The sequence below is a fragment of the Lycorma delicatula genome, chromosome 4, assembly GCF_047948215.1.
Source record: "Lycorma delicatula isolate Av1 chromosome 4, ASM4794821v1, whole genome shotgun sequence".
In the NCBI taxonomy this organism is placed as follows: Eukaryota; Metazoa; Arthropoda; class Insecta; order Hemiptera; family Fulgoridae; genus Lycorma; species Lycorma delicatula.
In genome coordinates, this window is record NC_134458.1 from 39283174 (window position 1) to 39310551 (window position 27378).

A 27378-nucleotide genomic window follows, 5' to 3' on the forward strand; every position below is an offset into this window, starting at 1 on the left:
GAAGTGGTAATTTATAAGGTGCGCATTCATATCTCAGACTCTTTATAATTTTTTTTTTAATCTTTTAATGAGGTTTTTAGATAATAGCATTGGAATAAAAAAACTCTTCTGTATTAAAAATCGTTAAAATGTGTTATATTTATCATAAATTAATTAACCGTTTTCGGTGCGGTTTGCTTTAAACAAATCTGTTTATCGCAGGCAATATTCTACAATACATAAAAAAGACCATAACAGTAGGCTACTCTTTCACATTTTCATAGATCTAGTGGGTGCACTAAGATCTAGATAAGACATAGATCTAGTGAGTATAATAAAAACTTATTGTTATTAGAGATTTTTAAATCGTTTTTAACGCGTGTTCTAGCGTTACGTTTTCATAAAAGTAAACAATAATCGAACTAAACATTGTCGTTCGATCCTATGTAATATCATGTTTGAATATTAAAGATATTATTTTAGTGTAATTTATATTATGTAATATAAATCTTTTAATATTTTAAACTTGAATTATATATTAAAAAAAAAAAACAAAAAAAAAAACAGATTACTAAACCGGATGATATTAATGATCAAAAGTCTTTGTTATGTTTCGATTGTATTTTTATTTTGTCTGCGTTCGTTTATTTTGTCTGGGACATATTTTGACCGTAATAAATTATTTAACAACAAAAATACTCGATAGCAAAATGTACTCCGACAAATTCGTGCCTCTCCGGTAATATTACGTAGGTATACGATCACAGAGTCAAAGAATCTCAGTTAATATCGTGTCTAGACCGAAACAAGACCTAACAGCTCGTAAAATGTATGTTGTAACCGTCTAAATTTTGTCTCGGTCACGTTTTCTATAAAAAAGATTACGTTTTGGTTTTCTGGCAATATTTGCAATCGCCAAATAAAAATAAAATCGGGCTTTTAATTTTATCATGTGTAGTTTCTTAATAAACATGTTTGTGCACGATGATTAAATAAAATCCAGTAAAATTCAGATTTTATTATAATAATTTCAACCCGTCTTTTCGATTGTTTTTTTTTTTTTTTAATTTTGGCTTCCACGATAAAATATTTTAATGACTGCAAAATTTTCGCTCATAGTTGCTGTTACACCTACGTCATGTCAAAACATAGTTTCATGTAACTTAAATATTACCCGAGCTAAATTTATAGATTCCGATCGAGCTTGTAATATAATATACGCGTTTATGTATTTATACGTACAACGTAACTTTGAATCGCCGAACAGATTTCAAATGACAAACTATGACGAGGTCTTACGTTCTTAAAATCTTCATAAATAGATCTTTAAAAACTAGGCTCGACCTACGTTACCGTCCTTTTTACCCTGAAAAAAAAAATGGTTGGATGAAACTTAATGTTAGGCCTTAACAAACGCTTAACATTAAGTATATTAATAATTAATATAAGTATCTTAATATTAACGAAATTATGAAACTATTTCTACCAGGATGGCATATTTTTTTATTTAATCAGGATGAACGCGAGGTTCAGTTCATGCACTAACAACGAATGAAAACTGAATCTAGTAATACAGGTTTTAGGATGTATTATCCGACGAATAAGAGAAACCGATTTATGTTTGTAAGATGTCGTTAATATGTACTAAAATTTGAATTGAACTTCCTTTGGTTTCAACGACAGAAATTCAAACTTCACTTGTGTTCTTTTAAAATATTAAGAAACAGTCTTTACAACTATACAGAAAAAGTTAATTTTAAAACACGTTAAGTTATTTTTAAAACGGGTGTAAAGTAGAAGTCCTGCACGCGAGCTACTCGCGTTGACGAGGGAGAATAGCGATAAAGTTTTCAGAGGTAGGTGTTGGCAATATTTAATGTAGCCGTGATTTAACTACCAGATAAAAAATATATGTAGTAATAATGAAACATTTATAAAGAAACAAAAAAACAAAAAAAACGTTGCGCATCAAAAGGTTTGTCGCACAATGTTAGTCATTTTCGGTCGAAAGTGATGATGTACGTACATCAGAGAGAGTAAACACACTCGGCTCCTGAGATGAGAAAAGAGAATCTCTACTACCGATGTTGTATTCTTTTGAAAAGGTACGAAGGATGACTGACGAAGATCGATGCTTTAGCTCTTCGCTCCTCCTACCCGCCTCCCATTAAGCGATAAAAAAGGGATGGAAGCGACGTCATCCGGTTACTCCCAGAATTCTCACGAGACGACTCTTCGCTTCGCTTCGCTTCTGCCGCGCCGCACCGCTAGGGGATGGCGTTTAACACATGTAGTTTCCCTGGATAAAGTATTCGCGCTTCACCTTAACTGTGCGGGTGAGCGTAAAAATACGATTTGCCGAACGCATCTCTAACGATCGGGATGAATGCGACTCGACCGGTCTCGTCACCCCGACCGTGAATGTAATTTAATGATTAAAATTATTAAATGTTAATAATTATTTTCATTTTTTCTATTTCAGGTGACTAATATGCCTTTCGAATACGTTTGTACTGCAGTAGAAAGAAGGTACGTGATAAATTATACAGTTAAGAATTTCATCGATCTTTCGACGTATGTAAAATTATAAAGTCTATACTTAGATGAGCTTTAAATTATAAAATTTGTTCGTTTTATAATCGTTGTTATTCCGAAGCAGAAATAGAAATTTATTTTTATCGATATTTATACTTTTGATTATCGGAAAACTGAAAATCGGTTACTGAATGTGCATTCGAATGGTGTAGCGATTAGGTGTTTGGGTTTTCAAACGGAAACACGCTGTAATAAAAGCCCGGCCGAATCGCTGATGTTTTATTAATATCAGTTACAGCCTTCGCTTTTTCAGTCCGTATTACTCTCCGATCCGATAAAACGGTCTCTCCGGTGATTCCAACCGTAACGATAGAAATAATGTTTCTATAGTTATAAGGTACTTCCTCCGCTTCATGATCGGTTTAGTCAGCCCCAGATATTTTGTATATTTCCAGAAAATCATAGAATCGATCGATTAATAATCGCATGAAGTTTTGTTTTATAAAGCTTTTCAGCGGAGCGTAGTCTATAAAAGTACGTCTTACGGTAACTCGAAAATCTCTGGGTTATCTTTGATTTATCTAGTCGTGACCGGTAGGTACCGTATTAGTTTTTGTAAAACACCTTATGTGCAAGGAATAGTGTCCCCTAATAAACATTTTTGTTCTAGTAATAGAAATGTTAAAAGTCAGCAGTCTCTCCTTGTGAATAACGAAGTGCGTGATGGGTTCGAACGTTCGTTTCGTTAGACCGTATAGTGTAGGCGTCTATTAGAAAGCTGCCGTCTAGAAGAACATCCGATCGTGAAATTGCCCTTGAATCATCCCGTCTAAGCTCAGAAAAACTCGGCGTAAAAGCGAAAATTGGAATGTTTATGCTAAAACAGGATTTTTTTATTAAAAAATCCACGGGAAACCAAAAGGATATTCTAAAAATTTAGAGTTTACTAAAATCAAGTTTAATTATCCGATACGGTTAACGCTTTGATTTCGGGTTGTTTCCGTGCTTATCTAAGAACCATAAACTATGAAACTTAAAAGAATGAAGAAAACCGATGAACTTAAAAAACGGGCTTTTATTGTTTGAAGTAGAACAAGTTTATTTCGTGTTAAGAATTGTTTAAATTTTGAATGTAAATTTGTTTTAAAAGGTTTAAAATCTCTTTTTTTTATTACGATTTATATAAAAAGTGTTTGTAATATTACCGAGGGGAGAAAAGGATATGAAAGAAGCTTAAAACTCTGAATAAGTAACAGTAGTATACTTCATCTGTAAAATGTTATATGAATAAAATACTGAAACCCCCTCTCCAAAAAAATAAAAAATAAATAGATTTATATTTGTTTTGTAAAATAATAATAGTAATGATAAAAAACATTCAAAATTTGATTAACAACACGTGAATAAATTTAATAAAAAGTGCTTATACATTATTAATTTTTGTATTAGTTGACTTGAATCGTTTATTCTCCGAATACATCATTAGTAATTGCGGGTCAGATAAGTGAGTAATGGAGTATAGATCGTTATCTTCGCGAATATAACACAACGGAAACGAACCTTAAGAGCGAGGTACTACTGACAACGGGATAACGTAGTTTTCTGTCTTAAAATCGACAAAAATGAGTTAAGGAACATTTTTAAACGCTACGTTTTGGTGTTTCGCATCGCTATCGTTTAATTATTAACTTTAAGATTTTGAAGATAAAAAGTATTTTCCAGTTATTAATATCGTTCTTCGTAAAAGTTAACTGAATTCGTCGGTTTCGTTTTAGAGAAAATACTAATGCCGAATAAAGGCTAATTAAAAAAAGTGTCGTTGAACTAGAAGGAATACATAAACAGTATCTAGAAAACTGATATTTTAAAAGAAAAATCTTTTACAAGTTTCATGAAAAAACCCCGGCATTTTCCAATCCTTAGAACGATATTTCCATTTTTTGTAAGTAGATCGCAGCTTTGCATTCATCTCAGTTTTTACATCTATTCCAGATATTTGTTTTTCCTTAACTTTCGTTTGTTAGATTATCGATAATTTTTAATTCATCCTCCAAGAAATTTCTTTCTTTTTTTTTCTAAATTTCTAACCCGTTGTAATCCTGCAGCGTCAACGAAAACGATCAAATTTTATCCGGTATAGGATACCGAATGACCGTTTCCCCCTGCGTTGTATTAAATATCTGAAATTTCCACGCACGAGTATCTGTTTCAGTATTTCGAAGTGAGTCTACGTAAACGTAAATATTCTGTTTAGATTTTCTGTCGTCGTAGGATTTTCGGTTATCCACTGACCAAATATTTGTAGGATACGCTAAAAAGTTGCATATTATGCTGATTTTATACGAATAAAAAAGATAAGTGCAAATAACGTACCGGTTATTTATTGTTTAATGAACAAAAGTGATTCAGTTTACGATCGAGATAAAACGAGATATTAATTATTATTATTTATTTCTTCGTAGAAGAGTATATCGATTGATTCTATATTTTTATGTTGACTTTGAAAACGATTAATGCGATTTTAGAATTTCTGACTCTATTCACAGATGTATCTGTTCGTATGCGCATCGACCTACATGTACGAGTAGGTTTGTCAAAACATTTAACTCGGCCATGCAATAACTCGAGATTCAACCGACCGTCTGATATAACTTCTAGACGAATACGCGTTAATAAAAGAATCGAATTCGCGATTCTTTTATTAAATAATTTTAATTAACTTTATGAATGAATAATCTAAAGACGGAACGGAAACCGCGGTCAGAATTTCGAATAACATTTTTTACGAAAACCGTTTAAAATTTTATACATTTCAGTTATTGTTGTATGAAAATCTATTTTGAAATGCATTCCCGGTGAGTAAATCTCTGAAAAATTGTCTCTGCAAAAGAGGAGTCTAAAGCATCGCTCCAAAAAAACTTTTGAACTTTCAAAAATAGTTTTGTATATTATATCATTAATTTTGGTAGATAATGGAGATTTTTCTCACCGCATCTTTTACTAATCGCAGAAAACTTTCTGTCAGAAGAAGGATCGCTATGATATCTAACATTTACAGATTCTGTTTTATTTCAACCTCCGTGAAAATATTTACATCACCGGATATACAATTACGTCGATTACGTAAAGTCATTTCATAGATTTTATTCTTATTATGAGAGATTAAAACAATTAGCCGATGATGAGGAAATCTTCTCGAAAGCGCTACTAAAATTAAGGGGTTTCACAAATATCCCTTAGTAATTTACTATTTTACTGAAATACATGTATATATTATTATTATTTTGTTGTTTACGAAATATTGTAATAAGAGTCGACATCGCATTAATTTTTAATTTTTCCGACGAACTTTCCTAAAATTCAGTAGGGCTAATGTTGAGTGTTTTAAGCCGAAAAACGTGCCGTTCAAATCCATAGTTGAACAAGAGATTTCAAATATTTAATTAATAAAATTCTTTTAACGCTAACGTATTCTTGATGAACAGTCATGTCTCATTTTAGCTTTGAGCATTTTCAGTGTTTTCCGTTTAAGCATTCTGAACACAACAGAAAACATCCTCGTAAATTAAAAATAAGTTATTGTGACGATGTCCCTGATTTTAATCATTTAAAATATAAAAACTTGATATTTTCTTCATAATATTGTGAAAATTCGGCTGCAGGTACAAGTGTGCAAAATTCTTAACTTACATGGCAATAATCATATTAATATTTTGTTTAAATCGTACGAACTTATTTTGTGAGATTATGTTTTGACATTTTTCACAGTTTTGTTGTGAAAATGTGTTTAGTTTTAGTGCCGGCAGTTTGAGGAAAAGGATTAAATAAGTTTCACTTAGATTTAATGATATTGCAAGCTGTTAAAATATAGTAAAATATTCGCTAAAAGAATCATAAGTATTAAAACAAATAAATATTAAAGGTTCGTAAATAATAAACTAAATTCTGAAAATTAGGTTTCAAAATAATAATTTTTGGGGATCTTAAATCAAAATTTCGGTTCAAAAATGGAAATGCTTTAAGGAAATTTTACTGAAGTGGTTAATTCTAACATACTTCTTCTACAAGCTGAGTAGACGTAGAAGTACAAAGTTCATATGTAGGTAAAATGCTGCCACCGTAACAGATGCAGGTGACCTGATGAGATACAAAAACATACTAGTGGAGATATATATCTTTTAAGGATTAAAATCATATTTACATCGCGAATAATAACACACTTAAAACATAAAATATCGAGAGAAAATAGTATTTTTGAGACAGCAAACCAAACTTTTATGTACAAAAAGTTATTTGATAACTTATTTCAGAACGTTTTTAATCATTTTGTATGCTTTGTATTGCTCAGTAACGCTCAGTCTGCCGATCGATAAACATTATCGGGTTGTTTACAGTTAAGATTACGACGGTTGAAAGGAAATTCATTCAAATTTGTGGCTGAAGTTTGTTTTTGTAGGTTGTTCCGATAATTATATATGATGTTTTTTTATAATTCTAATAACTTTTTCTTCTAAGACAAAGATAATTTTAAAACTTGTAATTATGAAGTCTCAAAAAGTGAGTTGCGGTTAACTCATTTCGCAAAACAAATTAAAATTCGAATGATAAACGTGTATGGTAACGGTTTCAAGTGCGTTAGGCGGGTGATCAGAAAGGTGTGACAACTATAAGTCCTTTATTTAATTTTCTTAAACGAATGAAAGAAGAACAAAAGGAATTTGCAACTTCAATTAATAGTTCATTAGAATCTTTGAATTCAAAATTAAATGAACTTAATATAATATTATCGGATAGTACCGAAAATTTAAATAACTTTTATAACTTTAACTTCGGCTATGACAGCGTAATAGATTTTCGAAGACTGAAGTAATTAGTTTAAAAAATAAATGCATGGAGTTAGAACAAAGTAATCAAAATTATGAAATTGAAATCCCAGGATTGGATGAATTACTTGATGAAGACATCATAGAGATCTTTAAGAAAATAGGAATTCCCTGTCGAGGACGAAAATATTGATTACATATATCTTGCGCCTACGAAAATTAAAAGTAAATATCCAGCGAAAATAAATAGTTAACTTTTTGAAAATAAGTTAGAAAGAGAAATCTTTACGAAGTAGGAGAAATAAACATTATTTTTCTTCGAGGCACCTTGATGTGACTACAGATACTCCTACATAAATATATAAACGAAATACTTTCTACGAATAAATACGTTCACTTAATCTTGCTCGTAAGTTCAAAGGTAAGAATGGGTTAAAATATTTATGGAAAAAAGTGATAAAATACTTTAAAGAAAGTCAGATAATTCAAATATAATAATTCGTTCGATGATTTAGAAAAGTTCGATACAAAACTATTAATTTTCTATGTGTTGTGAGTTTAAAATTTATTCTGTACATTGAATTTTATTTTTATATCAAGATATGCAGAAGATTTGATTTGTTTAGGGATTTTAAATCGGAATATTAGAAGTATCAATCGTAATTTTGATTATTTCATTTCTTCTTCATCTGAAATGAACTTAACACTATATATTGGTGTGTTGACAAATACTTAGATAAGCGATAAGGAATTAAATTTTTTTCAATTAGCCGAATTATAATTTTTTTTTTAATGAGGAGGTAATAGCTAAGGCTGGAAGAGTTGCTGTTGGCATTGCGAGTGAACTTGTCACTCGCAAGACGAAGACTGTTTCTTTTAAATCGGGGGATTTCTCTTTGATGAACTTTGAAGTTAGTGGTGTTTTTTGCCGTTTGTAGAATGATAAAAGACGACTTGGAAAGTTTTATTAATGATTTGAGAATTATTATGGAATGGATCTTTTAAAGAATATTATTTTTGTTGTAAATATGAATTTAAATTTTTCTCCGGATTTAGATTTACGAATAACTATTTATCTATATTAAACTCAAACGGGTTGGAATCGATGGTCAGTGTATCATCGAGGATTAGTACAACTACTTGCATTGATCATTACGTTAGTGAGATAATGGAATAAAAAACATCTGGAGTTTAAGCGTCAGGGAGTGATTTTAGTATTACAGATGGGTGTTTAATTAAATATGAGCTAGTTTCAAAATATGTAACTAGAATAGATGAAGATTTAAAGTCTGCTTGAACCGATAAAATTATAGTTGAAATGTTAAAGAGTAATTTGATAGTTTTTGATCGGTTAAGTGTTTACGGTTGTAATTGTCCTTCTGATGGTTTTCAAATTTTTTGGTACGGAATCTGCTTTATTGCGTTATGTAAATAGTGGTTGAATTAATAAAAACTTTGCAACTGACTTTTTTTATAGATGTTTCTAAAGCGTTCGACTCGATTGAGTATGTAATTTTGATTGAAAAATTAAGTAAAATATGAGTTAGAGGATTGCTAATAGTTGGTTTAACAGTTATTGGAGTAACAGACAACAGTGTGTAAGGATAAATATTATAAAAAAACCATACAGTAACTATTAAATGTGGGGTTTGGCAGGGCTTAATTTTGTTTCTAATATATTTTAACAGTTTAATGGTGAATCGGTGGCCTTTGAAGATGACATTGCGTTGGTTTGTACCAGAGGTAGTTTAGACGATAATAGAAACGTGGTTGAGGAAGATTTGATTGCAATTAGGTATTGGTTTAGTGAGAATGGGATGGCTACAAATTATAACAAAACAAATATAATGAATTTTTCTATAAATAATTGTAAAAATGTTGGTCAGCTAAAGAATGTTATTCCTAAATTATATAACTGTTTTATAAGAGGGACCTCATGTTTAATTAATTGTCTCAAAATGCTGTTGATGTTTAATGTAGAATAGAAATTTGAAATGATGTGAGCACATTTCATCGGTAAATTGAAAATTGTTACAAATTTTTAGAATTTTATATCTTATTCGGCAAATGTAAAATAATATATTTTTTCCTGACAGTCTAAATTAGAGTATTGCCCTTGTTGTTGAGAGGGGTGCTTATAAAACTATTTTAGAACCAGTTAGCAGTACTCAGAAGACGTCAGTTCAAACAATAGTAAGGAATAGAAAATATGAGAATCGTTTTCCATTATTTTATATTTTACATATAAAATATAAAATTATATTACAGATTCTTCCTTGAGGCGTTTATTTGGTTTTAAAGTATTGAAGATGCTTTTTTCAAAAAAGTGGCACAAGGTGTATATGTTTTTTCACAAGACAGAAAATTTTAAATATTTAAAAGTAGTACTGAATATATATTTCCTACAATTTATAATCATATGCCGTTGGAAATTAAAAGTATTGATAAAATGAGTATGAAATTAATCGCTTTTAAAAACTGGCTTTTTAAGGCACGTGACTGGTGCGCTGTATTCACTCTGACGACAACTGACATTTACATACAAGAGTGTTATACTAAATAAACAAAAACGATTGAAATCGCACACTTTTCGACCCCGTTTTAAATACGTGTCTGCCACACTAAAACAAACCGCAATAACATCGGTTGACGCCAAGGTGAGAACAGCAGTATCAATCTTTGAAGTCAATGGTTGCAAGAGCGACTGCAAATGTTTTGAAGTAAGTTATTAACATTGTACTCTTAAAATTAGGCTGGTTTGTTTTGTTTAAAAAGCTTATGTTTAATGTTACATTCATTATCTTGTATAAAAACGTAGCAAAAATAATTTGTAAAATTACAGTACTTTATACATAGCCCGTCCGATATAGGGATTACTTTTTTTATTAATAAATTCTTCTGTTACAATTTTATTAAATAGCACGTAATCTTGTCACGATTAGATTACGTTAACAGTAACAAAATAATTTATTAATGTATGAAAGGGTTTCTTTTTTTAGTTTATATCAGACCCGTTTAAAATTTATGTTGAACCACTCGTACGTTGAATTTAGTTAAAGCCATTCAGTTAAAACGTAAAAGTTACAAATGTTGTCACCAGATGTCAGGAGTTACCGGTACCCTAATATTAATAGAAGTTGAACCTTTTCGGTAAAAGAAGGATCTCTAGTCTAGACAAACATCTGTGTCGTTGGATTTTCTAAAAGCAATCGGCACTCTTATAAATATTTAATTGTAATAAAAAATGAAACTGGATTCCAGTTCGTAATTTAACTTTTAATAATTTTTTTAAGTCGTTTATTTATTATTTAAATATATATTTTTTTTATTTATCGACTAAGTGAATAAAGCGGTGTCAAAAAATGAAGTAAAGTTCAGATTTACAGAATAAAACGATTTAATAGAATAACTAATTTGAAATTGATTTTATACACTTGTGCCAAACTGCAAATAGATAAAATTAATCGGTAGAAAACACAAAAATTGTGTTTAGACAAAAATCAAATTTAACCCCTTAAATTTTGGTTAAAAAATAAAGTCGACGATTATTTGATGAAAACAAGCCAAAAAAATACATTATTCGGCGTATACTTTTTTTTACAATAACCCCAAAAAAATAATAAATTCACGTGTTCTTTAGTATTTCAGGTAATTAGCATTTTGACAATTATGTAGATAACTATACGAACGATTGTGGATGATTTGACAACAGAAACCGGACTAAGAAGAATTCCCTTGCCAGCCCAGCTAGTGGTTTTCATTCGTCTTCCCCACTTTAATGTGTTGATTTCAATTATCATGGTTAGCAAGTCGAAAACTAGTAATATTCAGTCCTGCATAGCTGAACGGAATGATACCTCCACTAGTGACGTGCAAAGCGACAAATTAATCTATCCCTTTCTGTGGGAAATTCACTACATAAACAAAAATATATATCTAATTTACAAAATAATACATTAATAACATTTTCCGACATTACCGTTACAATTGAAAAGTGACATGTAGAGATTGCTCACCACAGTAAAGTTGCATTATTTCGTCATTTACGCGCGCACACACACACACACACACACACACACACACACACACACACACACACACACACACACACACACACACACACACACACACACACACACACACACACACATATATATATATATATATATATATATATATATATATATATATATATATATATATATATACAAGGTCTATCACGACGTTCTCCTGAAGCTTTCATAACCTATTCTACTGGCGAAAATAATGGAAAAAGTTTATATAAACATATGTCCTAAAATGCTTTGTTTGCGAGTTACGGCTGGTGGACGATTTCGCTTGGATCCTAACCTAGTGAGATCGTACTGAGATTTTTAGGACGTTAATTAACGGGCGAAATTAAAGATTTCTTATGAGTTTTGAGCTGAAAAATCGAATGAAAAAGATCCCAGAACCATTTCTGCAGTAGATATTGAGAAATTTGGGGTGAAAACCATTAAATTGGGGTAAAATATTCTGTTTTTTATGTTTGACGTACAATAACTTTGTTAAATGAGTAATAAACACACAAAATATTTTAACAAAACTTGTAGAGAATTTATTTCTGAACAAAATGGTATAAGATAAATTGAATAAAACTAAGAAAAGTAAGAAAAATTCGAATTTTATTTAGAAGCAGTACATTACTACATTTGCCAGAAAAGTGTTTATTTAATGTAAACAAAAAACCAAATTCTTGTATTATGATTTGTAAAAACAAAGTTTACTGTTAACAATTGTTGTTAAGAAAAACTGGAAATTACTCAAGAGTTGTAAAATAAAAATAAATAATAATAATTACACGGATAATAATATTTTTATTAACGATACAATAAATAAACAATAGTATACAACAAATTATCTGAAAAATTATTATTTCAAAGTTGGCAATAAAATAACAATAGCTGATCAATAAACAATGCGCAATACTGTATTAGTGTTTAAATCATTCTGTAAGGTACATTAAGTATATCGGGTACTGTGAACTGTTCTATCGTTAGCGAAGGTTTTCGGTGAATTTTTCTTTTGAACGTGATCGGTTTGCCATTGAAGTACTTCCGTACTTATTTGCAACTAAGGAATACGTTGATATGGTATTCATTTTAGGTGTGTGTAATGGTAATGCTACAGTTACTGCAGTAGAATATGAAATACGTTTTCCGATTCGCAGGATTCCAGATCCAAAAACAATTAGCGCAATTTTCGAAATCTTCTGGAAACAGGTATACTACCTAGTATTCGAACAATCTGTCCAACACGACGCTGTTATTAATGAAGTTATTATAGATGCAGTTCAGCGCAGTCCAGGCGTCAGTACACGACGTCCTTCTAAGCGGATCGGAGTCTTGCATTCGATGGTTTGGAGGACACTTAAGCAAAATAAGTTTTATCCCTATCATAAACAGCCAGTTCAACATCTTCACCCAGGAGACGGTCTGCTTTGCTTGGATTTCTGTAACTGATGGAATACAGATCGACATCTGTTGTATTATGTTTTGTTTAGCGACGAGAAAATTTTCACTCGAGATCGATCAATTTACGCAGAGAGCATACATGGGCAAAAATAAACCCTCACGAAACGGTGTAAGGCAAATTAACACCCATTTAGGTTGAAGCAAAAACCTTAAATAATTGAATTACTAGACTGTGAGCAGGTTTTGAATTGATTAATTCGAAACAATCGAATGAATAATATTGCATAATAATAGAATTAAATTTAGATTAAATAAAGTAATCTACCAATATTTCATCTTGAAAAATTTATAAAAAAATAATGTATGTAAATATATATATATTTATTTATTAGTGAAGACTTGCCGGTTGAAGTAGAAATTTTAATGAATTTTGAACTGTGAGTGTCTATCACTGTGTGAGCTCGGTTTGAACTGAATGATTATGAATATCTAAAAACCAATTTCTAGAATTTTTGAAATTCCAAATTTCAAGGTTTAATATTTTTGAATTTTTTGAAACCCTTGTTTTTTTCAATTTCTCGTTAACAAATGTAGAAATCAACCTGATTTTTTGTTACTGTAATCTTCATGTCAATAAATCAATTTCTAGATTTTAAATATTCGACCTTGAAAGGGATGAAGAAAGATGAAAAACATTTTGAACAATGATCGTAAATTTTTCCAATCCTGACTATAGTAAACGAGATATTCAGTAGATTTCCGCTTGCAAATACTCTTCAGATAAATATTTAAAATTCTTTTTCGGCTTTTTTTAATTCCGATTTTTAAGGGGTGCGTAGGAATACGGCGCTGTGGCTCAACTAGCACAGGCACTGCCACCGTTACTGTATGTAAGATTGGCTGCACCTGCCTCCGATTACTTGACTAAAAATTATAAAATAAAAAGATTGACCGCTACGGGAATCGCAAGTAACCATACAACGCGGGTCAAGCTGCGACGGGTAGCTAGTATTGTATACAAAACAAAAACACATTCTGTGATGGATTAATTGTCCGCATTATGGATGCGGCTGAGCAACTTAAGGACAGCCCTGAAGAACTAAAAACAGCAACAAAAGCAGTACAGAAGCGTGCCAAGAAATGTGTTGAAAATGGCAGGCTCAAGTTTTGAACATTTATTATAAACTGGTACGTATAATGCAATTTGGTCTAAACAGTTTCTAATAAAATTCGAATTTCTCTAACTTTTCTGTTTTACTCAGCTTATCTTATACCATTTTTTCAGAACTAAATATCTTTACAAGTGTTGAGTAAACGTTTTAAGTGTTTATTACTCATTTAACAAAGTTATTGTACGTACAACTTAAGAAACAGGGTTTTTTACCCCAATTTATTGGTTTTCACCCCAAATCTAAACACCGTAATGCCACAAGGCGGGTTGCTTCTGGCATTCCGGTTGCCACACCTCCCCCTCCGATCCTTATCGTGATTGGCTTTACCGGAGGTCGTCTTTTTGCCCTCTTACTGATCATATCTCCCAGTCATCAGCCGGCCTCTTTTGGGGTGCCACTGATGCAAATGCCTCGGTAGAATATTACAACAGTGATTTAACGCTCAGCCTTTGCCTTCACTGCAGGATCTTTTTGGACATCTTCTCTTATGTCCTACTTCGTTGCTCTTGGAACTAACTAACCGAATTCGCGTAAGCACGAAGACCTCACACCTGTTCTAGTACTTTATAACAAGCTAAATGATTGAAAATCTCTAAACCTTGTAAATATGAGCCTAATTCAGTACAGAATTCGCGTACCTCATAATTGTTGTTCGCAATAACAATAATAAAACCTTGCCTTAATTTAATTAGTGTGCACTGAACTTGACTCGTTACGGTCGTTTTGACTCCAAGGGGAAGATACCCACCATGTGACGGGTCCGACTGTCACGCTACCCCTTCCTTACCTATCCATAAGGGACTTTACCAGAGGTCATCTTCATAGCCTCAACACATATCTCACCTGACCGCTGTCAAGATGCTACCGATGCGAATGCCACAAGCGACATTCAGATCGGAGCACCGAGTCTAGCTCGGAACTTACAATTATAAATAATTTTATCATGTCTTAAACAGGACCACCCGACTGAGCTGATATGGCAACGGTTGGAAGCGATATTTATGTCTTCTGGATTTAAACTCTTTGTGTCTTTCTCTACGCTTGCAGAGAACAAAGAATAACGTATTTATATTCGCCGACCCTGAAAACGAGTAAACACATAGATTGCAGTGCTGTCGGGCCCCGTTGTAATCATCTCGGGCACCATTTCACTTCTCCTTCGTTAAGCGTTAACGGATCAAAACTAAATCGGAGATTTTAAATATGAAATGTACGTTTACGATAAATACTTTTTTACGATGCCATTTCTAACTCGGTAGAACGAGTAAAATGTTTAAGCAGATAGTACAATTACATTTTGGTGAATATCGTGTCATATTGTGTTGCGCTATAACGTCAAAATTATTAATAAAACTTCTATAATCGGGGTAATACTATCAGAGCACATCTTTCCTTTTACGGCCGAATCGCATTTCTTTCCGCTCGGCAAAATATGAAGTTTAACTAGTAATGAAAGCGTTTTAAATAAACAGTTTTACCCATTTATTACGCAGGGAAGTAAAATTGTACGTTCATAAGTTAAACACTGTACTGCACTAAAGAAATTAAATAATACGATTTATCGCAGTATGAAAACATTTAAGAAAATGTACGTATAGGATGCCATTAGTGTGTAATTGAATTTTTACAATTTTCGCTGAACACATATCGAATATAAACTAGACTATTTTTTCTGTTACTAAATTTCTTGTCTTCGACGTCATATGCATTTTACTGCCAAGCTGCTTTCTGGTGCCGTAGATAAATTATATATTGGTACGAGCGGAATGAGCTATGAATTCGCTAAAGGGCTATCAAAATAAAATAACAAACAGAATCCTCGACATAGTTTACAGAAAGTAGAATTATATATGCTCATTTCGACGGTTAATCGTTTATCACCGTTAGTTATCGGCTGTCATGGGCAGTTGGAGTGAATTCGTAAAATAAATATAACGACGATGAGACGTATTTATAAAATCTGAAAAATATGTGAGCCGTTAAATTGGAAAGCATAAAGTAAGCTTATTTTTCACAGTCTCGCCTATTATCTATGTTCTGACGGGCCGACTTCGGTGGTATAAAAAACCGATTTTAGGCCTTTTTTATAAGTACCTTAATCGCTCCAAATTTCGATTAAAGGGTTCAAAAAAGACACATTTAGTATTTCAGGTATGAATTTTCAACATTACCCTCCTCAAGTTCCATTAATTCGGCGACAGTACACCTTTAAAATAAAACGGGTGTCTCCTCTAAATATTATCGTATGATAATATTTAGAGGAAAACCATTTTTCACAGTAATGAAAATTTTTTCGAACAAAATTCAAAAAATTACTCTTACACAAAATCGGGAATCATTTCCTCCTTTTTGAGGCTTTATAATAAAGCATCCAAAAAGGCTACTGCGTGTTTATAAGCGATAACATTTTTATCATCGAGCATCGATTACAACTACCATGAAAGCGTGAAATACGGTATTACAGTTCATTAAGTAGTCGATTGCATATTTTTAAATGAATTTCCGTGGGTTTCATTAATTTCCCTGAGTGTATTCGGTCCGGAATCCAAATTTACAAAGGTTAAATTGTTGAACCGTAGTTGTAAAATTCATTATTTCTGCAAAAATAATCGTTCTGATGTGACAAACAGCAATGGACTACCAATTTTTAACGTCGGTTAAGTAATAGACGAAACGACGTTGAATTGATATAAGGGAGTATTTTCCATATTTTAACTTGCGGCGACTGCTCTTTTTTTTTTTAGAACGCTGAAATTACATACACAGAAAGTCGTAAAATTGTGTTATTTTCCTCTAATTATATTTTTAAAATTTAATTTTTAGTCGTTTAAATTTTTTCTTAATATAATGATATATAAAAGAATAACAGCTATTAATTTAATCGTAATATTTTTTCAAACATATTTATTTTACAAAATCGTAATATTTTCGGCAGAAGTATTTCCTTTTGTTAGTCGAAACGATTTTAATACGAGAAGAGTTTAATCGAAAGAAATCAGTCGATAGAAAGACTGATTTTTTTCTGTCTTAAGTACGGTAAAAACAATATAAACTGTTGGTCGCCGGCTGTTCGATATTCACTGTGGTGACAAGACAACGTTCAGACGAATCGTTTTAAATATATTTTCATTAGTATTCGTGCAATTATTTTCAAGTAAAACGTATCCTAATTTTCCGATCGGTTCGGATAATAGTTAGTTTCGGCTTTTGATCCGAAAGTTCCTGAATTCGTTTAACCGGTCGGGCTAGTACTTTTCAAATTCTTTCCATAATTATCGACAAAACCGTCTTTTGTAAATAAATACATTTTGTAGATCCAGTTTCAAATTTATATAATTTTGAGGAAAAACGAGTCGTAATATGAAGAAAGAAGAGTTATTTATTATCCCGGCCGAGTTAGAATATCACCCCTTTTCGTGTGCGGAGAGGGAGATAAAGACCGGTCGAGAACAACAGGGAGAATAGTCTTACTACCGATTTTTTTCAAATTCTAGGCTATGTAGAATGCTATTAGAAGTTATGCAGAAGCGATAATAAAGACAGAATAATATTTCCCGACGAAGACATTAAAAGCGGAAGATTAACGCGAAGACGATAAGCTTTTATAAGGAAAAGAAATTTTCGAATACCGAACGTAGATTTTGAAATCTTTGGGAAGAAACGATTCTAAAACCTTCGTAAAAAAAACTTTTAAAATTTAAAACTGCAGTAGTACGTTTTAAATCTGGTAGTCGTAATCGAATGTGAAAAAAGGGGGTTTGAGACGAAGTGAATGAAAAGAAGCGTTCGGAAAATTCCCTCTTGAAGATAAACCGGGTCGAAGGGTCGTATATTAATGTGACATGGGGCGGCCGATTCTGTGACAGAAGGAAGTTTTTAAAGTTAAAGCTGTAGGAGGACGACAACAGGTCAGAATACGTAAAGCGGGTTATCAAAGATATAGGGTTATCAAAGATAGGTTTTACAGATAGGCTGTCAGGACGTTAAAGAGGTTAGCCGCGAACAGAAACGTTGGAAAAGCGTTTTAAATCTGCCGAGTGAACGACGGCAAAAAAGTTTTATTTCGGGTAAAGTTTGTTAATACATACTATACCACAATCTCTCGTAGGAAGGAACATCTCATTTAAAGGCAATGTTTGCTTAAATAAGAAAGTATCGCTGTATCAAGTAAGTTAATCTTTCATCATACATTCTTTGTAACACCCGTAAAATAATTTCTAGTCGAAGGCAAAATATGAAAATAAAGCGGTTCGATTTATTTACGTACATATGAAGATTAAAATTTTATAAAAAAATTATCTTTATTTAAATATTTCATCGAACCGGCTTTAATAGCTTAGAATCGGATAAAAAAAAATTGCGAATTATTTTTAAAAAACTAATTTTATGTAGTAAAAACAAGTTCTTGGCGTATTTTAAAGGCCGCTGCAATTAATTAAATCATTTTAGAAGTTAATAAAATAAATATTTAGTAAACATATTTTTTTCTTTTCTATGGTATTTTATTTCAGACTCGGATAAAATATTTTATCTTAATTATATTAAATAATCCAGATGTGTAGGTTTATATGTTATCGATTAATCCGATGATTATGCATAATTACCGGTGAATTTGATTAATCGCATCCAATGTTGGGGAATTTAATAAATAAACAGCAATTTATTAAATATACCGGTCATTTCCATATTCTCCATAACATAATCTACTTATTAAAAAACGACTCGACTATTAGCAGTAATTACTGAATTAATTATTTAAATAATCAACACATTACAGTCGAGGTTACCGAGAGTAGGTTATGTTTGGTAACATAACTTACGCTCGCTTCGCTCGCTTACCTCGTCTAATTAAGGTTAAATATAAAAATTATATATGTTATTCTCCAACATTGAAGGTGATTAATCAAATTCACCGATAATTATGCATAATCACCAGATTAATCACATTTGATGTAACATATCTCTGAATGTACTCGCATATGTTTATGAATTCTTTGACCTTCCGATATCTTCTTTTTTTGGAAGAGTGGAGGAGATAGGACATAAAATTTCAATGTTTGTTGTTAAAAACAAACAGTATTTCGAGTATCTTGTTTTTATTCTTTGAAAATTTGAGAACGTGTTGTGGTGCGCTGTACGATTGCACGGATACGCGAGATCTATGTTAAAGGAAAGCGATCGTTTTAAAAGTGTTTTCTCGGTTTCGACCGAATATCTTCTTTCCGTACAGAAATTCTCAAATAAAAATATTTAAATCACGGGTATTCGCCTATTCTGTATTATTTTAATTTAAAATATTCGATTTTTTCAAAGCATTTCTGAAATAAAAAAATGCAATTATTTTTTGTTAGTTACCCTACGATATGACTAAAAAATTATCTTAAATTGAGAGGATCGCGCGGTCGATATGAAGAACGGTCAGAAATAAAAAATTCGGCAAAAATAAAACTTATTACCGTTTACAGACCGTTGACTGCAAATTTTTTTATGTTATCGCTGATTGTTACTCGAATGAAACGAGAATAATTTTATCGAAATTTTATAGCTTACGATTCAGAAACAGGGGATAAACACAATTAATTACTATTATTTTTGCTACTGGAAAATTTTACGTAGTCGAGCTTTTAAGAAAATTATATTAAAACCAAAAATTTTGAAACAGTTTTATTTTTAATTTAGCTAGAATATTTGTCACGATAAAAGTTAAATTAAACTCAGATTTGAAGTCTAAATACAAAAAAGGCGTTTCATTAAAACAGTTACTAGTGTTCTTCGGACTCAGACTAAAATCGCGTTAGAAAATATTTTGGAGCGAAATAATATCATAATACGCTCTAGTTTAGTTTATATTCGAAACGAAGGAACTAAAATTTTCATTCGACAACGGTCAACGTTTTCGGAAACCTATTTCGTGTCGATAATCGCGTAATAGCATACGTATTAGAGATATCAAGTTGACGCTGGTGATGTCGGTCGTTAACAGACGAATAAATATCATATATACAAGTAGTACTATTTTATTTAAAATGTCGCTTTACATTTATATGCGACAAAATACACGATAGACAACCCGTCAGAACAGGAATGCTAAAGTCCATTATGAGTTAAATGCATAACGACGATGTTTTGGAAATACTACATCGTTATCAGTATCGGTTCGAAAGGATTATATTCGATAGCTACATCGTTTTAAGTTAAAACTGTCTTTATTAATTTGCCGGTTTCATAAAAATAGATTATTAATTCGGTTACGAATCGGTAAAGAAGAGGCCTCCGAAAACGTCCTTCGTACAAATTTAAGATAAAATAAATCTTGCTTTATATTTCTAGTTCCATGGAGACATTCGACTGCACATATTTTTGTAAATATCATTGTACGAGCATCCACAGCCGACTTAGGAAAGTAACTTTGGAAAAAATGTGTTTTCCGGCTATTAGTACAATATAAAAATGAAAAAATTCGGTGTAATTTATTAAAAATCTCATTTATTTACCTATAGGTTCTAAACTCTGAACGATCGTGTGCTTAAAAGCGGTTTAAATATGTTTTAATCGGCTTTAATACAATAATAATAATAAAAATAAAATATTTGTTAACATGAAATAATTATTATTAAAATACAAAAATAAGAATTATATAGTTTTCGTTAAAACCATTTTGAAATAGGGTGTTTAATGATTCTAAAAAATAAAATTAATTTTCATTTCCTTTGTTTCATAAAAATCTGTATGAAAATAATAATATTTAAATAGTAAATTAATTATTTTATCGCTTCAAATTTTAATAATCTATTTCTGCTATCATTTTTATAAACGGAATAACAACAATTATTTCTCAAAAGAATAATACAGAAAATTAGTTCTCTGAGTAGTTTGCTTTAAATAAAAATTTAGCGGCTTATAATATTAAACTTATTACTTTTGTATTCAAGTAAAGCTAAGTTTTGAGTCGAATGTGTAAATACGACTTAAAATAGTTTTTTAACGGTCTCGTTATACCGCTAAGGAATATTTTTTAAATTCATTTAGACCTTAGCGAAATTACAAATTTCTGTGCGGATCGGAAGAAAAAACATTTGAGACCTGATTCCGCACAACAATTTGTATCACATATATATTTTCTACAGTCAATAATTAAAAAAAAAATAATAACAAAAAAAAAGACGTATAATCACTCTAATTTATGTTTATCGATAAAATAATGCGTTAATTTTTTTGGCGTCACCGACTACGTAGATTTAAGCTTTGAATTTTTTGAATGGAAATTTATCGCTTAATATATCTTAAATTAATCGGTGATACGTTTAACGGGGTAATAGTTTAGTTCGTACCTTTAGAATCGTTGAAGAATACGATATTTATTTATTACACCGTTCAAATAGTCGTAAAACTTTATGTACTTTTTAATTAGGGAATTAGGCCTTTAAGGCTTAAGGAATTGGCTTTTAAGTTTATTTTCTTCGAATCGTAAGGAGAGATTGAAGCTGCGCGAAAAATGCCGCGAAGATTTGTATTTACCAGTTGACTGTTACTATACTATTAGGGCGCTGTATTTTCCCTATCGACTACATTCGATGTAGGCCGTATAACAACAGTAATAGTTTCTCGGCAGGAAGGGTACGTTAATCTGTATCCTCAGACTGACTTTTCCGTTTTTCGCCGTACCACTGTGACGTCAGTAAAGGACTTCTAATAGAAAAGGACTAGTCAGATTTTCTCTCAGAGTAACGACGTTTACTCTGCGATAAGTCACTGTTGTGAACAGAGTGAAAGTATCACTAGTAGATTTAAATATCGCTTTAGTCGGGCAGGCGCGCCGATGTACAGAGGTATATATTGCTCTATGAAAAAAGCGGCGGGAAACCGTACGTCGCTCTCAGATTTCCCTAGCACGTCTGACGTACAATAATTTTTTTTCTTCAACGGACCCCGAGGAGTAACAGTAAACGCGAAGTGGCGTTACGATCCTCTTATATGAAAAGATTCCAGTGTATTCGGGTCGTCACACACATATTTTCAAAATCAAGATTATGAAAATATCTTGAAAATACGGTGGAAGACCGCATTTCCTCTTCCACCAAAACGAAAAATTTTGCCACCGCCCATTATAACGTAAATAGCAATGGATGTCACTAAATTTGATAAATAATGAATGCGGAAAAGTAGATATAAAATCCCATTGTCATATTTACACACTTCAAAAAATAGAAGATCGGCATCCTTCTCTTTATCGAAGATAACCTTTAAAATACGATAAAAAATAATCTATTATTTATTGAAATTATTTTTTTAGGTTGTGTCAAAAATAAATGAATAATATTGTAATGTAAAAAATTAGAAATTAGGTGTAGATTATATTATAAAGTCTCTATTTTGAGTTAAAATTTAACTAAATTACACTACTTAACTAGGCTTATATTGGACGCATAAATATTAGCTTTCCTTATGTGCTAAATTGTTTTCAAAATTTTAACGGAAATGTGCAATCGGTTATCAAAGCATATATAAAATACCCTTGATAGCTTCATTAGCCGTCAATTTCTGCGCTAAGCGAACTCTAATTATATATGAATGGATATAATTAGATACGATGCAAAGATTATTTGGAAGTTGACGATTCCCTACTATTTATACCTGTTTTTCCATGTTGCTTCTACTTTTTTTACTTCGAGTATGTCACGTACCCGCAATCGTATCATTAAATAGTACGTATAGTGTACATGTCGTTTGATGCAGAACGTCTGACGTAAATTCTATAACTTTTTTCAGATTAAAAGGCAACATATATATATATATATACAAATTCACAACCAAAATTGTATATCAGTCTTAATTTACTCTGCGTCAACAACGGCCTAACCCTGCTCATATAAATTCCTCGGTTTGACTTTATTTGGCCAACATCGTCTTTACCGTTCGTTTTTCGGTAAATATGATTTGTATAAAGACAAAAAAAAACTGTGTATAATAATAACCCTAAAGATTTTTATTTAAAAAAATCAGAATCTTTCGAAAATATACTAAAGGCAAATCAACATCCTATTAACCGATAGTCTTTATTCCGATAAACCGATAGTATTTAGTCTCTATTAACCGATAGGCTTTATTCTTGCGGTCTGCTTTTGGATTTATAAAACGTTTCCAGTATAACATTCGATTAAAAGACGCGCATAAGTTTACATTTACAGTCCGATACGAATTTCGCGCAGTAAGGGCACAGAAAAGGTTATTCTTAAAGAACTGAATTCTCAAGCTAATTCAAGTATGTGTTAGGTATTATTTTTCTTAATAAGAGATATACCGGGCTTTCAATAGCTTATGGTGGCCCTTTGCCTTGCTCCAGCTGCAAAAACGTGGATGCACGGATGATGAAGTTGGAGTTATTTGCAGTTTTTGCAAGCTATTTCAGCGACAGAGGCGTTGTCTTTTGTGGTGGCGACGTGGTTACGTAATATCCTATCTAAATTACAGTACCGATAGTAAATCGATTAACAATACAAAATTCATTAACTGTCGACAAAGTATTAATAGAAATTAATTTACGAGAGAGAGCATCCTATAACATAACTGTTTACAACATCTGCTGCTACAAAGGAAACTTAAATTTAAAAAAGAAAAAAACGACGATGCTAAACTTTCCGTAAATCCTTAATGATCCGTGACCGGCATCTGCCTGTCCACTCCTTGAGACCCCTGTTCCAAAATTTAATAGCGTCAATATCACACACGTAGAAGTCACGGTGCCAAGTTTGAGTAGTTTTAGTCTAGCTAATCTCGAGATCTTAAAACACACACACACACAAAGTAAAAGATTTATAAAAACTTGGTTAAACAGGAAAGATTTTATAACTTATAAAAAGGAAGATATGTATAAAGTAAAACCCCCTTTAAATGAGAGGTTTTACTTGGGCCTCTTCCTGAGGTGGAGAAGCAAACGGTTTTTGAAGCCCTTTGTAGCGAATTCACCGAAACCTATTAATTATCTATATCTTCGTTTGCGTGTAATATTTTTACTTGGAAAACTGTATGTGATAGAATTTATTTTAAAGAAAAACGGGATATAAAATAACGTTTAATTTTTTATTATCAAGACTCCCAATCGGGAGTCGAGTCAATCTCCGCCAAACAAAAGCGAAATAAAACACACAAAAAATGGACAAACGGAAGTTTGGCGTTTTAACGGTTAAGCTTCTTATGAAAGGCCGCGAATTTTCATTCGCTAAAAAAAAACATACGCTAACATGATAACCGGTAATACCGCTTTGTTATGCACTTTTTTGTATATAAAAGTTATTTTCACTGTTAAATATTCATTAATCGACACGTTCACATGTTTTTACTGTTTTCTCATCGCGCAAAATGAAACAGTCATTTTTATTCTTCTGTGACAGCAAACTATTTCTCAGATGGCGCAGGCTACAGTATCATGTCTTACTCTTTTTAAAAATTGAAACCGTTAAGCCTCGCGGCCACACTGTCTACGAAGTCGTGGATACGAATTTAGTTCTTCATAAGCCGCGAAAAAATCATTAAATAAACTTAAAAATATAAATTAACAAAATAATAGAATTATATTTAATATATATATATATACATATAAATTAATATAAATAATAATTAAAAAAACAAATATATTTATTTTGTACGTATTAAATAGGATAAAAAAGATATTCTCTCTCTCTCTCTCTCTCTCTCTCTCTCTCTCTCTCTCTCTCTCTCTCTCTCTCTCTCTCTCTCTCTCTCTCTCTCTCTCTCTCTCTCTCTCTCTCTCTCTCTCTCTCTCTCTCTCTCTCTCTCTCTCTCTCTGTGTGTGTGTGTGTGTGTGTGTGTGTGTGTGTGTGTGTGTGTATGTGTGCAGTTCGTTTACAATGAATTGCGGCTGCAATAGCTACTCAAATTGTGAAAAATATTCTAAATTTATAATCGAATCCGAATTTTCGGGTTAAAAATCTCAAATATCTTGAAACTGGTCGGTCTTGGCGCTTTGAAAAAATGTTCGTCCTCCCTATGATCTCCCATCTGATCTTACCTACCATCAACTGGTAACATCTGGGTGCCCCTAGGGCGCTGTTCTGGGGGTATAATGAGGTGCTCTTATAATATATCCGCAACCATCCGTCCGATTTACTCGAATCAAACGGGGTATGTGTTAATAGGATGAAGGCTAACGGTTGCATGCATCAGGTACACTCTCGATCGACCAGATGAAAAGTGTATCAGATTACGATGAGAGTATATTATTAATATGAAAAGTAAACGCGGTGAAATTACGGTTGAATTAAGATCGGCTGGTCTATGATAAGGTAATTTCCGGTTGAATGGAAATGATAAATGTAGGTTACATCGAAATATTTGATTTTAATGTTATTTTCTGGCCTTCCTAGCATTGTCAGTATAACATTTGTAGTTAACACTCTGTATTAAAAGTACTTTTGAGAATGGAGGTATTCTGAAAAGCATCAACAAATGTACAGTGACAATGTTGGAAAGGGCAGATAACACTCCAATCAATTATGATAATCCTAACGGAAATATGAAAATTTTACATCGAAATATAATTAAATATAAAAAATAAAACGAATATAAAATTAAATATATGTTTATTATATCTAATTTAATTATAAATAATGAATTATTAACAAAAATAATAATAAAGGTAATAAATAACATCTTTTGTCCGTTATTATGATGAAGGGTAAAATCAGTAAAATTATACTTCAATTACGATCAGCTGATCTATGGTAAATGGAAATAATACGCCTGTGATATTTATTATTAGTAAATAAAAATGAATAAATAATCTCATATACGAAATAAGTATGTTTGCCGGGAAAATCGACAACAACAATCTAAAGGTAATTTTTATGTAAACTGAACTAAAAACACTGTTTTTTTTATTTATTGTATGTCATCATATACATCACGATGAAAGTAATGAAAGATATACGACAAAAATAATTGATATCACAACCACCCAAAACAATTTCATTCTAAAAGTGTTAGCGAACCTCCTTATGACAAAAACATAACGATATAAAAAAGGTGAATAATATAAACCCCGAAAAACACTTACAGTGTGAAGGTATGCCTTAAAATACAATTGTTTGCCCCGAATCCGATAAATTGATACACAAGCAAACTGAATACAGTACTATTTGCTACTCTAAAACAGAACCTTTTTCTTCAGAGGCAGAGAAAAAACATTTAATAAATTACGTCCTGCAAAAACTTTTTAAAAAATTCACTCGTCACGGAACGTTTTCAATTACAAAATAATAAATTGCAAAAGAATATGTTACTTTAAATAGATGTTGCTCTTAACGATCGTGTAGCTCGCTTGTTTCTTTTTTTGTTATGTGTTTCTTTGTTTTGGAAGGTTTGACATGTTCGCATGAATTACCGGTAATTTTGTTTTTGAAATAAATAGGGCTCAAAAATCACCCGCATTCTTCAGTCAAACTGCCATACTATTAACGAAATTTTTTATTAGCTTCAGACAGTATTATTTACACCCGTGTATGAGCCTTCAGTTTTTAAGTGATAGTGAATGCGAAAAAATCAAACAAGTTTCTATTATTACTATTATAAATTTCTTTAACTTCTTTTACAGCGTTACTTATCTACTTTATTTGAAAATTCTTTATTTTAGGTTTGTGTGATCGTCTGCTATCATTTAAAAAAATAAATTTTCTATTTCAGTATTTAAAAAAATTCATGATCTTCATTTATATGCGATGAAAATCATTTACTTTCACAAAAGAAAAAATCCAACGAAGCAAATGTTTAAAAGAATATCGATAACAATTGATATTTTATGGACCTAAAAATTACGCACGAACAGAATAGCGTGTATTTAGGTTCTTACACCCAAAGACGAAAAACAATAATTTTGATAATGTATAAGATAACAAAAGACAGTCTTTGCCAGATAAACATAGAAAAAAAACAGCCCCGTGCAGTGTGAATTTTTGTAATCTTTTTAAACTTTAGGGGATTTATATTATTCACATTTTTTATATGTTTTTGTCATAGGGAAATTCATTAGACTTTTACAATGAAATTGTATTTTTGGGGGTTGTGTCAAAGTTAGCCCAAATTTTTATCTCTGTAAACATTAACTTTGGAGAGTTTTAAATCTACTTATAAAATAAATAAACTTAAAAAACTCTCCGAAGAACCCTACAAAAAAAAAAAAAGTTAAAAATATTACTTTTTCGGTTTAAATTACAACTTTTAGAAATCGACACCGAATGATAAATAAACACCAACCTCTTACTGACTTTTAATTTGTAATAGTCCGCGCGTACTACAAGACCGTCGGAAGATCTTCACCTACAAAATAAAAAAAACTAATCGATAAAGGTTCATTTGATGAAATTTAAAGCAAAAACATAGATTAAAAAATAAATTAACGAT

The 27378-nt window shown here is 31.5% G+C and overlaps 1 long non-coding RNA gene across 1 annotated transcript in view; it reads left to right on the forward strand.

Annotated features, from left to right (window-relative positions):
• The window catches only part of LOC142322833 (uncharacterized), a 301594-nt gene that overhangs the window by 175523 nt on the left and 98693 nt on the right, over window positions 1-27378 (forward strand). Inside the window, exon 5 of the long non-coding RNA XR_012755944.1 lies at window positions 2462-2508. This is a non-coding gene — a long non-coding RNA (uncharacterized LOC142322833). The remainder of the gene's footprint in view (window positions 1-2461; window positions 2509-27378) is intronic.